The 18,135-nt window shown below is 43.7% G+C and overlaps 1 long non-coding RNA gene across 3 annotated transcripts in view; it reads right to left on the reverse strand.

Moving 5' to 3' along the window:
* Nucleotides 1-18,135, reverse strand: part of LOC144754482 (uncharacterized) — a 620,848-nt gene that overhangs the window by 374,118 nt on the left and 228,595 nt on the right. The window contains exon 2 of one of the 3 annotated variants that reach the window (XR_013594732.1): nucleotides 9,651-9,711. The exons of the other annotated variants lie outside the window; for them this stretch is intronic. This is a non-coding gene — a long non-coding RNA (uncharacterized LOC144754482). The remainder of the gene's footprint in view (nucleotides 1-9,650; nucleotides 9,712-18,135) is intronic. 3 annotated transcript variants of the gene reach the window in all.

Consider the following 18,135-nt stretch of genomic DNA (forward strand, 5'->3'; position numbering starts at 1 on the left):
CCCAGTGCAGTCATCCAGCTGGGGCTCGTGTGAAGGCCAGGAGCGCCCCCTGCAGCCCGCAGGACGTACTGTGAGAACCTGCACAACGTAGCATTCTTGCCAACAAGACACGCTGCACTTCAACATGCATCGGAGCACTTCAAACAGAAGACACTCCACAGGCATCCTACACGCACGCACACACGCACCCTACACAATGTACACGAGACATGTAGGCGGCTGTCGCAGCGCTACAGACAGTAAACACCCAAACATGCCTAACAGAAGATCCCAACGCAAACCTTTCCGCAAGGCGCTGTGGAGAGGTTACACGGTGCAGGGACAGCACAGCTGACACAGAGCAGCTCTGAACCCCCCTGCGCAGCTCTGACACCCCCTGCGCAGCTCTGACACCCCCTGAGCAGCTCTGTCACCCCCTGCCGAGAGCAGCTCCGCCCTCTCTCCTCTTTGTATTGTAAGTTCATATATATAGCGCTTAGACTCCCTGACGAGGTTTTGAAGCGCTTTATGCCGAGCAGCACTTTGCTCTTAAACTCAAGTGTACTGGTTAGTGCAGTTGTCATGTTGTTTTGTTCTTGATACAGGCCCCGTGCTCACAAGGAACCGCCCCATGCAGCTGTTCGTGTTTCTTTGGGGGAGTCAGGTGTGCTCAGAAGTGGGGGTTGTGAAAGTTCATGAAACGGTAGGTGGGATTAATGTGAGGTTGGAGGAGGCGCTACCCTCAGACCTCAGGGTGTGGGTTCAAAGAAGGAGAGCTCGTGGCCTGTGAAAGGGGAGAGGGCCCTCTGGAGAAGAGCAAACAGGAACAAGACAGAGAACAAGTGACGGACGCTTTCTATTGCGATGTGGATAATTGGACAGCTCATCAAGGGAAATTATTTACGCACGGACGGAAAGAGAAGTGGCGAAATCGTGTGTGTGTCTAAACGCAAATATAAGCAAGCTCATTACCGATAACAGCAGGAGCAGCAGTGTCAGTGAGAGTACCACAGGAAAAAGAACAAGTGGTGCGGGAACGGGCACACGGAGAGCGGGAGGGGGGGAGCGACCGACGGGAACACTCGACTTTGAGAGAGCTTTTGTTAAAAAAAAAATCGACTTCGCAGTGTAATCTTAACCGAGCCGACCCGATTTTATGCAGTGCATTACGTTACGGGAATGGAGGCTGAAAGCAACTCACCTGGACTTCGGTCGGCCGCGGAATGGCCATAACAAACCTCGACGAGCAAAAAAAATAAACCCCGCCCGCGGCCGCATGACGTTGTCAGAAGGGGCAGGATGAGTAAAAATGGCCGGAACGCCCCCGAATCTGCTCCGCAATTGACGGACAGATCTCTGTTCCAATGGCTAGCCTCCATTTATGGAGCTAGCCAATGGAACAGAGGGCGGATCCCCAAGCCACATACTCTAAACAAAAGATTTCGCCCTGGGCGGGGCACTGCGTGCCTTCGCCAGGTCGAAACCTAAAAACGAAAATGGCTGTAATTCACTATTAGGACATGCCACACACATCAGGGCTTGGCCTACCTAATGCTTACAATGCACCCTGCCCATGGGCCTACCTTAGGGGTGACTCACATGAAGTAAAGGGAAGGTTTAAGGGCTGGCAAGTGGGTGCACTTGCCCAGCCAGCATGACAGTACCAGACTGCCCGCAGGTTCTGCAATGGCAGACCTTAGCCACATTTTACTAGGCCGCTTCTGTGGGTGGCACAACCAGTGCTGCAGGCCCACCAGCAGCATTTGTATTTACAAGCCCTGGCACTCCTGGTGCACTTTACTGGGGACTGACAGTAAACCAAATAAGCCAATCATGGAAATCAATTACAGGAACACTTTTCATAGGGAGCACTTGCACTATGGCACTGATTGGCAGTGGCACAGTGCCCTGAGCAACTAACACGAGCAAAACATCTGAGGCACATCAGCAAAAAGTGGAAGGGAGACTCACGCCAAGGTGCCAGGTCTAACAAAAGGTCTACTGCATATACTAGTGATTAGAGTTATCTCTATATACATAGGGAAGGGATAGGAATGGATATACTCTAAGAGTCACATAGGAATGGTAGAGTACAAAGGTCTACTGCATATACTAGTGATTAGAGTTATCTCTATATACATATGGAATGGATACGAATGGATATACTCTAAGAGTCACATAGGAATGGCAGAGAGTACAAAGGTCTACTGCATATGCTAGTGATTAGAGTTATCTCTATATACTTATATATACAAATAGTAGATTTTGACAGGTCTAGACCCAAAAAAACAGGAGAGCAGAGTTCCATTAAGTGGGGTCGGAGGGGGGACACAGTCACAACACCAAGGGACGGTGGGAGGGATACAAGGGTATGGAGAAAAGGCAAATCAGAAAAAGGAAGAAACATTTAAGGATCGTCACGGGGAAACGAGGGAAGAGGGGAAGGGACGATTGTTTGCGCAGAAAGGCACACCTTCCTGCACATAAACAATCATTCCCTCAACGCAGGCACCCATTTAACATTATGCTACAGTAGAAGTGCCACAGCATGGCTGAATGGGGTTTCTCTGAACAAGAGGTTTTGAAAGGATGCTAAGGTAGAGAGGAGGCTCAAAGGGGCCAGATCCAACAGCATGACGTTTAAGACATGACTCCATTTATGCTGAAACCTTTCTGAAAGAAATACTATCAACACCACAAAGATCAGGTCCACAATGCTTCGAGAACATAAGTCTTCCGGTCAAAGGTTTTGGATTCCAGTCAAAAACGACATCCTCAGCAGTTGAGAAAAGCACTGATTACTACAATCAAAACTGATATCAATTTGATAAAGGTAAATGTAGTTGATTACTTTGAAAGAGAATCAATATATGAGAAAGCATACGGATACCCTTGTCCTCAAAGAACAAGCATGCCATTGGCTGATCTTGAAAGACCTCTCAAAAGGCAAAAGAACAGAAAATTAATTTAAAGATTAGTTCATTAGTCCTTCTGATGTATCTTCCAAACAGTACACAAGACGGAAAGAAGTTAAAAGGAAAGAGGAAATACATCCTCCTTACACAGAACTAGCAAGGGACCAGGAACAAGATGTAGATGAGGATGATTGACAATACCCACAAGGGTTACCAGGGAATGACCAATGGTTCTCAATTTTTGACTTCTGAGGAATCTAAATTAATCATTACTGGAACCAGTGGACGCCCTAACCATTATTGGAATCCGTGGAGCCCCCACAGAGTTATGACTGCTGTCTGAGAGTACCAGCCTAAGCATCGTCTATGAGTTGAATCACAAAACATACAAACACAAATTATGACACATTTTATTACATTTTCAAACACATAAAAAAAAATCAACAATTATATTCTGTTTGAAGCACTTGCACTACTCCCACATATCCATCTGAGGATACAAAATGACATTTTTAGTCTATAATTTCAAATTCCTTCACATTACAGTACACAGCTTTATTTATATACACTTTATTAATCAGTTAATATTATTTAATTTTCTAAATTGGGAATCACTGTTGTAGACAATGAAAATAATTAGAAGCATATCGGCATAGAATTGCCTCAAGTAGTCTTCTCCCTCTACACTATCAACGTGCGATTTATTAGTATATCATGGAAGTTGTTAGGAATGCGGCTGATTCTTATGGTGTTGAACAAGAAGAGTAGGAAAACAATGCTTTTGTTAGAAACATTACATCCATTACAGAGATGGGATTCCTTTCTACCGTGCTGCTTAATGTTTTGCAGGAATGTGCATCTTTTAAAACTCAAACATGTTCCAGCTGTCACGCACAGAGTTAATACAAAGAATATCCAGCAGCAATGTAGTTTATATAAGGAATTAGGAAGGAACTGTTCCCTGGCGGGTAGGATAGTCGGAAAAAGGGCAAATAAAATGACAACTCTAGGACCACATTCTGATAAGACAGTAAAAGGTTAGATGCTTTTGGCAAACACATGCAGAAAGTACTAGCAGCCTGATTCATCATTCTCCCGTTTTGCGAGCCCCTAATAGCGATTCATAACGAATCGCTATTAGGGACTTGCAAAACGGGATTCATGTAGGAATTGCAATAAATATTGCGATTCCTACATGTTCCTTATTTGCGATTAGCTAATTGCTAATCGCTAATAAGGAATAACTCCCCATGCATTCCTATGGGCCTACAGGCCCATAGGAATGCATGGGGAGTTATTCCTTATTTGCGATTAGCAATTAGCTAATCGCAAATAAGGATGCGATTTCAAGGGTGCAGGGGTATCCAAAGGACACCCTGTAGCACCCCTGAAATGTAATCTACATTGGTGTTGCGCACACACATGTCCAAAGGACATGTGTGTGTGTAACATGCAACTTAGAAAAATGCATTTAAATGCATTTTTCTAAGTTTTTGCTATTTACCGAGAGGTCTGACCTCTCGGTAAATAGCGACCCAAAATTGCAATTTCGCAATTTTAAAATGCTTCATGAATTGCATTTAAGGAATCTCAAATAGAGATTCCTTAAATTCAATTCTTCGCAAATGTGCGAATTCTTAAATAGCGAATTTTCAGCCTGATTCATGTACAGGCCGTTTTGCGTGGCCCTAATAGCGAATCATAGCGATTCGCTATTGAGGACACGCAAAACGGCATTCATGTAGGAATTGCTAATTAAATAGCGATTCCTACATGTTCTTTATTTGCGAGTAGCAATTTGCTACTCGCAAAAACTCCCCATTCATTCCTATGGGCCAAGAGGCCCATAGGAATGAATGGGGAGTATCCCTTATTTGCGAGTAGCAATTTGCTACTCGCAAATAAGATAGCGATTTTAAGGGTGCCAGGGGTGTCCAAAGGACGCCCTGTAGCACCCCTAAAATGCACATTTGAACAGGTGTTGCGCACACACATGTCCAAAGGACATGTGTGTGTGCAACATGCAACTTAGAAAAATGCTTTTAAAAGCATTTTTCTGAGTTTTTGCTATTTACCGACAGGTCTGACCTCTCGGTAAATAGCGGCCCCAAAATTGCAAAATCGCTATTTTTTATTGTGTCATGAATAGCATTTGAGGAATCTCTAATAGAGATTCCTTAAATGCTATTCCTCGCATATTTGCTAATTCTTAAATAGCGATTTTTGCATTTGGGATCATGAATACCAAATGCAAAAATCGCACTCGCAAAGGGCCAGATTCTCAGAATCTGGCCCTTTTGCGAGCGCTATTGGCTACATGAATCAGGCTGTTTGCATTTGGGATGATCAATCCCAAATGCAAAAATTGCACTCGCAAAAGGCAAGATTCTGAGAATCTTGCCCTTTGCAAGTGCAATTTAGCTTGATGAATCAGGCGGCTAGTCTATAAAATGACTGCATCATATTACAGGATTGAAAACTAGTTTACAAAAGATCCACAAAGCCACGTCTGTGTTGAATGTATTAGAGTATGGCTATTGCATCACACTAGACTAAATCTACTAACAAACAAAATGACAAGAAGCTCTTAATGTCCTCTTACAAGAGTTACTGCTGAAGACCGCAATAAAGAGTACCAGTAAACAAATGGAGTTTGGGTATAATTAGCTTATTTCCTAATGGCAAAAAAGATTGACTGCCTAGTCCAGTTTTAGATCTTATCTATACTAATATAATAAAGAGAGAGCCCAAACCTTTGAGGCGGGTAATCTCAGGAACCACAGCACCAATCACAACACCCAATACAGCGTTGGAAATGGCAGTTGCAGCAGAAGGACATAGGCTATGCACACGCCCACCATATACATTTAAAAGGTAAAAGAACCGTACCAGCAAAGTTGTCCCTTGTGGGCGTGTCTGCGTTGTGCTGTGGGCATGTTCTGGGGGCGTGACAAACGCTGGGGGCGTGTGGTACGTTCCGCCCTTCATGCCATGTCTCATATCGTGTGCTGTGGGCGTGTGCTGGGGGCGTGGGCGGGGCGCGGGATTACGGGAAAAAAAAGCGAGCGTTGTGCCCAATATGTTTGTTTTTTCTTCCCAGGTTCTGTACATTCCAGCTCCGGGTGTCCACCCTGCTCCCTTTAAATACTCCTGCACCCCATAATCATAACCCCCCTTACTCCTTAAAATACCCCAACACCCTTAAACACTAACCCATCTTAACCCTATAAATATACCCTGTACCCCAAAACCCAAACCTATCCCTAAACCCTAAAAATACCCATGTACCCCAAAACCCAAACCTAGCCCTGAACCCTATAAATACCCCTGTACCTCAAAACCCAAACCTACCCCTGAACCCTAAAAATACCCCTGTACCCCAAACCTAGCCCTGAACCCTAAAAGTACCCCTGTACCCCAAAACCCAAACCTAGCCCTGAACCATAAAAATAACCCTGTACCCCAAAACCCAAACCTACAGCTGAACCCTAAAATACCCCTGTACCCCAAAACCCAAACCTAGCCCTGAACCCTAAAAATACTCCTGTACCCCAAAACCCAAACCTAGCCCCGAACCCTAAAAATACCCCTGTACCCCAAAACCCAAACCTACCCCTGAACCCTTAAAATACCCCTGTACCCCAAAACCCAAACCTAGCCCTGAACCATAAAAATAACCCTGTACCCCAAAACCCAAACCTACCCCTGAACCCTAAAATACCCCTGTACCCCAAAACCCAAACCTAGCCCTGAACCCTAAAAATACCCCTGTACCCCAAAACCCAAACCTAGCCCTGAACCCTTAAAATACCCCTGTACCCCAAAACCCAAACCTACCTCTGAACCCTAAAAATACCCCTATACCCCAAACGCCAAACCTAGCCCTGAACCCTAAAAATACCCCTGTACCCCAAAACCCATACCTATCCCTAAACCCTAAAACTACTCCTGTACCCCATAACCCAAAACTATATCTGAACCCTTAAAATACCCAAACACCCCAAAACATATACCTCAGTACCCCAAACCTATACCCTATACCCATACTTACCTTATCCAAACATTAAAAAAAGACATGCTTTTACCATTCATGCTTTTACAACGAATTTTGTTGTAAATGTATGCGTGGTAAAAGCATACAAAATGTAAGGCCATACGTTATAATGGCATTGCGGAGTCAAGGTACTTTCGTAATGAAAGTATGCGGAAAGAAAGTTGCGGAATAATGGGTGTTTACCCTCCCCCGGTAAGTACATTGGTGGCACTGCGGCCCACATCTCCAGCAACATACTCATATTTTTTCACCACCGATTTTAAAAATGCACAGGTCTCTCTCATTGATGGCCAGCACCGACATACACTTTTATACACACCTCCCGCCACAAGTTCTAGAATTGCGAACTTTAGAGCTGGGGAGCTAAGTTCGAATCTTGGCATCAGCTCAACATCCTGTGATTCCAGGCAAATCGCTTTGTCTCCCCGTGCCTACCACAAATGAATGTGTTCTTCTGTAATGTAAATTGTGCTCATGCCATGTTGTCGAGGTCGCGCTATATAATATTGCAAGGAAAAATAAAGTAGGGAAACTCGAGTTCACACACCACTGAACGCACACTCTTAATTGCATCAGCAGTGCATTGTGAATCGGAGCGTTTCACAGGCCTGTCACAGATAAGAAATGCTATCAAAACAAAATCCTACAAAACAATATATACTGGCCGGCAGCCATTCATACCCGGACAACGTCGGGACAGGCTGCTAGTGTTTTTATAAATTAGTTTGTAAAGCCCAATTTCATATAACAGCACTTCACAAATATATCCTATTGTTGGAAAAAGATTACCTTGCGACACTGGATCTCAAGGACCCTTGCTTCCATATGCTGATGAACATGCAACATTGCGACTACCTATGGTTTGTGAATCATTATTGATACCGATTTTCTTTTTGGGATAGCAACAACACCAAGTTGTGTTTAAAAATGTGTTGGTAGTGGCAGGTCTTCTGAGGAAGCAATCATTCATGTTTACCCATATATAAATGGCTGCCTAGACAAGAAAAATGTGTTCTACCAATACTGGTCCCGAACAAACCCGGTTCTTCAACTTCTTTACAAACTGGGCTTCTCAGTGAACATGAAGTCAGCTGGGGTACCTACTCAACAAAATGAGCTTTTGGGTCCAGACTTTAATACAAAAAAATAGCTATACCAACGCAAAATATTATTGGCATTACAGGAAAAATCTTGCCTTTACCAGATGTCCTGGTCTGACAAAAGAGAACTTTGATAAAAATAAAAACAAATTTCAAAGAAGGCTGACCTGAGTGACATGGCCAGATCTCTCGTTCCTCTAACCATCGTAGAGCTGTAATAGGCACAACTCTCAATTTAGAAGCTACCTGATATTTTGGCTTGTTTCCGTTTCTTTGCTTATAGAGGGTTATATCTCTGACTCAAAATAGTTAAGTACATCCTGAAGAAGGAATCTTCCTGTGTGACATAAAAACGGTCAAGTAGTTTTCCTCCTCAAGAAATCTAAATTAGGACAACCTAAAAACCCTCTGGCTAGTGTCAACATCCCAGTTTCTGATCAACTTAGTCATTGCCACTCAACATAGAAAGCTGACAGTAACCCCGTAAGCTCACACCAATCTCAATTTGAATCCTCTTATCTAAATGACAACCCACCAAGCTGATCATACTTTAGATCCTATCCTTTCTAATGTTCCACTCACGGTTAAACCCCTGTTTCTATTAAGTTGGTCTGATCATGTTTTGATCCCATTCATTTGGGGCTTTGACAGTGTCTCCTCTGAATTTGTTGGCAGGTACAGTTCTGAATATCAAGCACAGAATAAAATCAAGCCCTTGGAGCTTGTTGAAGTGCTAGCCACCTCTTCACCTGACTTCCATCCGGAGGCCGTAGTGTCTTGGATTAGGGAAGTTGCTAAAAGTTTGGCACTCAATTCCTCTTAACCAAAAGAAGAGGTACATCTGCCTCCTGCTTCTCCCATGAGCGTATGGCCCTGAAGAAGGCAGTGGAGCATCTCTGACCAATGGGCTACGACAAAGACCAAATAATTTCATAAAACAGCAGAAAAACATTATCACAGGGCAATCAAAAACACTCCAAACGCTTTTTTGGGAGAACAAATTGAATTAGCCAAGAACTCTTTGAGACAGTTTCAAAATTGTGAAGTAGCTTTTGAATCCTACAGTTAGCAGCTCTACTATATCCCTGACTCGTTTGACCTCTATGATAAACTTTCAGTATTCTTTAAGAAAGAGATTTAAAAAAATATTTCTGCTTTGTCAAATGCCTCTGCCAGAGACATCTGCTTTGTCCATTGGCAGTATGATCCTGCCACCTAATGCTACTGCCTGTAATCTGACAGAATTTGGGCCTTTTTCACTTGAACAAATTTTGCAGTCTGGTGACTCTAGGAGTCACCACAAATTACACCCTCATTGCTTTGAAATCACTACTTACGTAGAAGTTGTCAACTTTTGCAGCTTGAATCTAGATCATTTGATTTACAATAAACGTGGCTTTAGAGATCTTCAAGTTTTTACTTTTTTCCCCCTCTAGGTTCAGGCAGCTGCTTTCTCTATTTCACTTTGTCCCGCCCCTTGCAGAAATATTTTTTTATACTACTTATAAAAAAGAAATAGACCTATTACACAAATGATAATGATTAGTATAGGTGTTAGTATCTCTTTCAATATTAGACAATCAATATCACTAAGCCACTTACCAATCTTAGAAAATCCTTTACAAAAGGCTTACCAAGCACATGTTTTTTTTCTCTCCAAACCCTTTAATTAATGAGAAATTTCAGAACTATTAGTTACAAACATTTTAATTGAATTACTTGTATCAGGAATACAATTGCAACATCGCTTGATGTGGAACATGGGGAAACTCTGTCCTCTCTTGACAGTAAGATATCAAACGCAAGTTTGTTCTGCAAAAACCAATGCACGTATAGCCATAAGTTTAGTATTTATTGTGGTGAAAGCACTAGCCATGTTAGTAGCAAGATAATCTACCAGAGTAGACCACTTTCCGATCTTCATATCATATACCTACAGTAGGTATCATAGAGCCAAATATAACGCCTACTACTTGTAAAGCACTTCGCTTAGCTCTTTCATGAATTACTGTCCTCTTATCTATGTTATCTACATGATGAAGTTTAGGAAACACTAAAGCTAAATAACAGCTGCCATTTCATTTCATCTAAAGATGAAAATGAAAAAAATTCCTGCGCACATGATCAACTTCCTTAGTATTAGAATTCTCTCCCGATATATATCCATCACCCATAGGCTTGAACAACTGTTCCCAATCACCCCAGGCCACCACATCTTGGTTCTGAACCTGATCCTTCTCCCTTTCATGAAGTTTTCCTTTCCAAATCCAAACTGCGTTTTGGATGAAACCTAATTCCTTTACTGCCTCTTCTTTCTCACAATAGCTCATTCTCCTTTCTTCACTCCCTTACCAGGCTACAACCTCCCCTTGTTCAATCCTTCTGCACAATCTTTCTCAACCCTGCTCAATTTATCTGAAGCCTTAAAGTTAGTTGAGTTGGTAGATTGTAAACCCTGAAAAATCATTAAAATGTTACCGGACCTACAGGTTTAGTGACTTAATCTACTCAACCCAACTGTAATGCTCTTGACACAAACTTTTTTCAAAATATGTGATCTTAGGCAAATATTTTAATTCACTGAGCTGTCAGTTTCTTCATTAATATATATGAGAGCACCTTCAAATATGGGAGTTCAGCATGTCTGCTGTACAAAAAAATATTTTGTTTGATTTTACTACATTTTTGCTCCATACATAATACAAATGTGACCACATATAGGATACACATGAGCCCTGACTTTCCTCTTAGTTAATTAACAGCATTGTCATAAGGGCGGCAGGAATGTTTCTCATATCCTGTTTAAAAACTATCACTTTTAATAAATATATAACTAAATCATGAAGTGGCAGCACACTGTCATTTGCAACTGGCACATTTTCCATTTAAATGGCTGCAACATTTCTCGCTTACATGCAGATTTACTGATAAAACTATATAGTCTACAAACAATGTTGTGAAATCAAGTTTCTTCAAATATTTGTGAATTGCACATCACCAAGTAAAGTGATATGTTGTGCTACTATTTAAATCTTTGTTTTCATTACACTTCTGAATTACAAAAAAAATCATTTCGTAATTCCTGATATATTTTGGAATATTTGTACTATTCATTTAAAAGTTATTTAAATGTGTGTTAGAAAAAAACTGACTTCCTACTGCCTTTTGTTTCACAATGATTGTGACAACTCTTTTTACAAAATCCTCTAACTGTAGTAAGAGAAAGTAAGGTAAACACCATTTTCCAGGATTAAATAAGCAGCAATTAGTCAACTAAAGAGACAGTAAATGTGTCATGATAAAAGCAAGATTTAAAAGCATCCTTATTACTCTTTCACTTTCTGAATGAACAGAACACGTGTTCCTTTACAGCTCAAGGTCACCTGCAAGAATGGACCAGTGGGTCCCAAAAATAGCTCGACTTGATAACATCTGACTTGCCACGAGTGGGAAAGTAGACATTTTGAGGCCATATAAAAGCATTCGTTCCACAGACCTCACCCATCTGTCTGGATTTCAAGACAATCATAGGCACATAATCTTGAGGCATATCACAATTTGAGAAATAATACTCCGAATGTTATTGATGATAAAGCTGATTCATGAATATACTACATTATAGACATAGGTGAGGGGCAAGCAATGATAGGCAACACCATCAGAGGACAGAAGATATATATATACATATGCAGCAGTCCTGAGCTCCCATAACTGAAACAGCACTGCAGTAATTCAAAATACACCTTTTCTGAAAACTTTCACTACGAGCCTTCTCTTTGCAGTATCTTCATATTAAATCTACATTGCACATCAAAAGAAAATTGGTCAGGTTTAATTTCAGTTGAAGCACGCCCAACAGCTGAGTTAAGACACACCAGAAAGTCAATCATTAGTATGACCATGGAAAAATACCACTACCATTATTTGAACTGTAGAACTTGTTGGTGTTCTTACAGCAATGGTTTCTCTCAAGTCAGATCGAGAAAACAAAGAAAAACAGGATACAAAACATGAAACTTCGACCTCTGGACATGTGTCACTTGAATTCAGTACTACGCAAACAAATGATGGACGGAATGCTGAATAAATCATGCATTCGCCCCCAGTCAAGAGATCTGGGTTAAATCCATCATTCTTTTGCTCACCATGCCACCCCAGTTTAGACCCAGCCATGTGCAGATCAGTCTTGACCCTGTTCCTTGTGGGTACAGTACAGCCCAAACTGCCAAGCCAGGTCCTCCGTGGACAGGAAACAAGCATCCTGAGACCGGTTTCGGGGTATTACCCCCTTATCCGCCAGGCTAGCTTTAATCCAGTGGCACAGTGAGCAAGGGACCCACATCTGGGCATACCCATCCCACTTAGGGCGAAAAGTGCTAGGCAGGCGGTAGGAGACGGTGGCAGTGTCCCCGACCCGCTTGCTGGTACTGGTCTGCGCTATCAGTGATCTATGCTGTAATTAGATAAATTGGATCTTTTAACTTCACTGAACTTTGTGCTCACTGTGCACTTTTTAAACTGTATATTTCTGTTGTGTGTTGACTACTAACGCGCCAGATTTTATCACGCCGATTCTCCCTTACCTGAGCTACAAGAAGGGAAGCAGCCTTTAGCCAGTTCCATCTCTGGGGGCAGCGAGTAGTGGTGGCTCAATTGTCCTTCCTGTCCGCCCCGTTCCGACAGGGTAACTAGTACCGTTGTGCGGAGGGCGGACAGGTGAGAGCCAAGCACTTCCGGCACTTCCGGTATTCACTGGAGCGGGTAGCGCTCTAGTGGTTATTTCCAGGGGCTATGTAGGCTGAGCACCAGACACAACGCGGCTGCGGTAGGAGACAGTGGCAGTGTCCCCGACCCGCTTGCTGGTACTGGTCAGCGCTATCAGCGATCTATGCTGTAATTAGATAAATTGGATCTTTTAACTTCACTAAACTTTGTGCTCACTGTGCACTTTTTAAACTGTATATTTCTGTTGTGTGTTGACTACTAACGCGCCAGATTTTATCACGCCGATTCTCCCTTACCTGAGCTACAAGAAGGGAAGCAGCCTTTAGCCAGTTCCATCTCTGGGGGCAGCGAGTAGTGGTGGCTCAATTGTCCTTCCTGTCCGCCCCGTTCCGACAGGGTAACTAGTACCGTTGTGCGGAGGGCGGACAGGTGAGATCCAAGCACTTCCGGCACTTCCGGTATTCACTGGAGCGGGTAGCGCTCTAGTGGTTATTTCCAGGGGCTATTTAGGCTGAGCACCAGACACAACGCGGCTGCGGTAGGAGACGGTGGCAGTGTCCCTGACCCGCTTGCTGGTACTGGTCAGCGCTATCAGCGATCTATGCTGTAATTAGATCAATTGGATCTTTTAACTTCACTAAACTTTGTGCTCACTGTGCACTTTTAAAACTGTATATTTCTGTTGTGTGTTGACTACTAACGCGCCAGATTTTATCACGCCGATTCTCCCTTACCTGAGCTACAAGAAGGGAAGCAGCCTTTAGCCAGTTCCATCTCTGGGGGCAGCGAGTAGTGGTGGCTCAATTGTCCTTCCTGTCCGCCCCGTTCCGACAGGGTAACTAGTACCGTTGTGCGGAGGGAAGACAGGTGAGAGCCAAGCACTTCCGGCACTTCCGGTATTCACTGGAGCGGGTAGCGCTCTAGTGGTTATTTCCAGGGGCTATTTAGGCTGAGCACCAGACACAACGCGGCTGCGGTAGGAGATGGTGGCAGTGTCCCCGACCCGCTTGCTGGTACTGGTCAGCGCTAGCAGCGATCTATGCTGTAATTAGATAAATTGGATCTTTTAACTTCACTGAACTTTGTGCTCACTGTGCACTTTTTAAACTGTATATTTCTGTTGTGTGTTGACTACTAACGTGCCAGATTTTATCACGCCGATTCTCCCTTACCTGAGCTACAAGAAGGGAAGCAGCCTTTAGCCAGTTCCATCTCTGGGGGCAGCGAGTAGTGGTGGCTCAATTGTCCTTCCTGTCCGCCCCGTTCCGACAGGGTAACTAGTACTATTGTGCGGAGGGCGGACAGGTGAGAGCCAAGCACTTCCGGCACTTCCGGTATTCACTGGAGCGGGTAGCGCTCTAGTGGTTATTTCCAGGGGCTATTTAGCCCTCGCCCCTTCCGGAGCGCGACGCGATCGCGCGCAGCCGAATACACGCCGAAGACCAGTCAAAGACCTGCCCGTCTGCGCCCGTCCGCGACAGGACGGGGCCAGGGGCCATGTACACTTCTAGGCGTGATTCACCATCCGCTTTGAAAAACATTCTCAGGTATTCTGGTCAAGATTTGTTAAACCTTAGACCACTTTCCTTGCCAGACTGCATTAGCGTGAAATGGCCACGCATAGAGGGCCCATTCTCCTGTATAAATTGCCACTTTCAAGCTTCCTATTTAACCACCCCTAGCATGATAGACACAGCTAAAGACATGCCAAAAAAAGGACTAAAGTGTGTATTGCTGAACGTTCGTTCAATGCCCAAGCACCAACTCCAAATATGGGACCTACTATATACATCACTACCCGATCTATGTTTCTTAACAGAAACATGGCTCAAGCCCCACACAAACCCCGCTATTAAACTAGGGGTTCCACAAGGATACAAGTTCCTACATGTGGATCGTCCAAACAAAATAGGAGGTGGTCTGGCCATTGCATATAAAGATCACCTGAAGGTTACCATACTGGAGCAAAAATGCTGCCCACAATTAGAAATTGTTATTTTTAGAATTAATCTCTCCACCAAAGTGTCCAGGAAAGGAGCGCTAGTTTATCGCCCACCAGGACCATGTTCAGGCTTCACTCTCTCTCTTGTGGAACTATTAGCTCCTTACTTCAGAGCCAAAGAAGATTTTCTCCTTCTGGGCGATTTTAACATTCACGCAGACAACTTAGAACATCCAGAAACAAAAACCTTGCTTGCTGATCTATCTACTCTAGGTTTGGAACTAAAGAATAACGGACCCACACATGAAGGGGGACACTCCCTTGATTTGCTTTTCTCTAATTGTACCACAATTCAATGTAAAACTGCTATCCAACTAGACTGGACTGACCATTTCCTGGTAGAATTCTGCTTGCCGGAAACTAACATACGTCCTAATAAGAAAAGCCTATCACCAATATGGCGCCGTCAATGGCATAAGATAACGGTGGAGGAGTTACAGAAGGTTTGGGAAAAGCCCAACCTTATGGAAACAGATGATGTGGAGGATACTCTAGCCAAATTTAATAACTCCCTCATTGAGGCTATAGACAAACTGGCCCCTTTGAAGTTGCACAAACAATTCCCTACAACCAAACAGGAGAAATGGTACACCGAGGCATTAAGAGCTGAAAAGCAGGGATGTAGGAGGATAGAGAAAAAATGGAGGAAAGCACGTACAGAAGAGAATAGGAAAGCACATTACGAAGCTCAGTCAAACTATTATAAAAATATAAAAAGGGCTCGTAAGAATAGCCTTGCCCAACAACTTGCAGAGGCGGGTAATGCCTCAAAGGAATTATACAAAATATTGGAAGCATTTGTTAAGCCAACAGCTTGTGCCAGCCCAGACGACTTCTCACAATCCCTATGCAACGACATTTCACTGTTTTTTTAAAACAAAATAAACTCAATTTAAGAGAAAATCCTGAATGCCAGGAGCTCAAATTGTAATACTCCTGTCTCCCCCACACCCATACAAAGAAAATGTTTCCATTAGTAAACGACCTAGATCTTCCCCTCCTCACCAACCATATAAAATCAGGATCTCCCAACGATTTTTTACCAGCTAAAATGATGGTCCCCCTGAGTACCCTGCGAGGACCCCAAATCCAGGCAGTAATAAATCACTCCCTCAGGGAAGGAGTTGTGCCAGTGGAATGGAAAAAAGCGGTGGTGAACCCCATCCGGAAGAGTGCCGCACTACCATGGACGGACCTTTCCAATCTCCGACCCATCTCCCTTCTGCCCTATCTAAGTAAATTGACCGAGAAGCATGTGAACACCCATCTGTCAAATTACATCGAGGCAGCGGAGGGCCTGGACCACTCTCAATCTGGTTTTAGGCCCAATCACAGCACCGAATCGGCCCTCCTCTCAGTGACTGATAACATCAGGATGTCACTTGACGGAGGGGGATCAATGATTCTGGTGCTGTTTTATCCGCTGCCTTTGACACGGTGTCACATGAACTCCTTCTCGGCCGATTAAGGGATATAGGCATAGGAGGTGTGGCTCTGTCATGGTTGGATAGCTTTCTCTCGGGTCGTTCACAAGGTGTCAAGTTGGGCTCCCACTCTTCCACCTTTAGGGAGCTCACCAAGGGAGTGCCACAGGGCTCATGCCTAAGCCCCACGCTTTTTAACGTGTACGTGGCCCCCTTGGCAGACATCATAAGATCTTATGGGTTCACCCCGGTGTCGTATGCTGATGACACCCAGCTCTTATTTCCTTTCCACACTCTCACACCCACAATCCAAAAATCATTTGCGGATGGAATGAGAGCAGTGGCACATTGGATGGCACAGAATTGCCTCCAATGCAACGTGACCAAAACTGAAGTCATGTTGTTTGGGAAGGCGACTCTTATGTGGTCCCCAGATTGGTGGCCCTTAGAGTTAGGACCTGTCCCAAGCCCTAAACAAATAGTCAAAAATCTGGGCATACGGATGGATCAAGCACTCCTACTCAAGGAACACACCACCCAAGTCACAGGTGCATGTTTCCGTGTGGTAGGGCTGCTTCGGCGCGTTTTCCCACTTCTGCCCGACAACCACAGGAAAACGCTTGTCCAGACCTTGATTATAAGTAGGATGGACTACTGCAATGGCTTATACATATCGGCCAATGAGGAACAACAACAAAAATTACAAGTGGTCCAAAACACTGCAGCAAGGTTAGTTCTTAATGCCCCTCCCAGAACTCCTTCTCGCCCCCTGCTTCACCAACTTCACTGGTTACCAGTAAAGCAACGCGTTAAATTTAAAATATGTTGTACCATCCATAAGTGTTTGTTTGGTGCCAGACCTAAATACTTAAAGGAAAAATTTGTCCCGTACACCCCTGGACGTACTCTACGTTCCAGTAGCCACCAATTGCTTCAGGTCCCAAGGTGCAGAAGAGCTAAACAGGGAGGTCGGGCTCTTTCTTATAAAGGCCCTGTTCTTTGGAACTCCTTACCCCCAATGCTGAAACAAATTTCTAGCCTTGAATCCTTTAGGAAACACCTAAAAACCTATCTTTTTACGCTGCCATAGGTAACACCTAATTGATAATACAACATGTCACTCTGATTGAGTCTAAGTAGAAGCATAAGCGCAGAGATATCCCTTCGGGAATTGACTCAGGCGCTATAAAAGAAAATAAATAAATAAATAAACAAATGATGGGTGGAATGCAAGTGACCAAGGGACCCACGTGACTGGGTCTATACTGGGGTGGAATGGTGAGCAAAAGAACGGTGGATTTAACTCCGATTTCTTGCCTGGGGGTGAATGTTTGATTTGCCCTGCATTCCCTCCATCGTCTGTGTGTCTTCTGAATTCAGTAATCAAAAATATCCAGTGGGCGGGATCGGAGGGGCCGATGTGCCTATACTTTAATTTAAGGAAAACCATTCCCCTACTTTCTGTGAAAAGAAACCTGTCCCAGGATGGTTATTTCCAAGAGCGGAAATGCTTCAGCTGCAGTGTAAGGCAGGGAGTCTCCTGTGATGTGAAACTGAAGGCGAATAGACAAGTAAACAAGCCTTCCTGCCAGGGTGCCTGCTTGCCTGAAAGAAGTAGAAATGGTCAATCTGCAGATGTAAAGAGAGCTCAGAAGTTTGTATTGGCTTTAATTAATGGAATCACTTGATGCTTGGACTTACCATCTGAGCTGTGAAGTGTGTTTTTAAAGGGGTGTAACACTGGCCCCTGTGCTGAAGGGGCAGTTGAGGCCTGTGTTAGCCCCTAACTATTCTCCACTGCTCAGAACAGGATTCAGTTCTGTGGCTCTCTGGTTACAGACACAGTCCTCTGCAGTGCATTACCTAATAGAGGTTTCATAAACTACGATAGTGCATTTCCCACTGATTAACCTAACTTGCATTTTTTTAACATTTA

The sequence above is a fragment of the Lissotriton helveticus genome, chromosome 5_1 (assembly GCF_964261635.1).
Source record: "Lissotriton helveticus chromosome 5_1, aLisHel1.1, whole genome shotgun sequence".
In the NCBI taxonomy this organism is placed as follows: domain Eukaryota; kingdom Metazoa; phylum Chordata; class Amphibia; order Caudata; family Salamandridae; genus Lissotriton; species Lissotriton helveticus.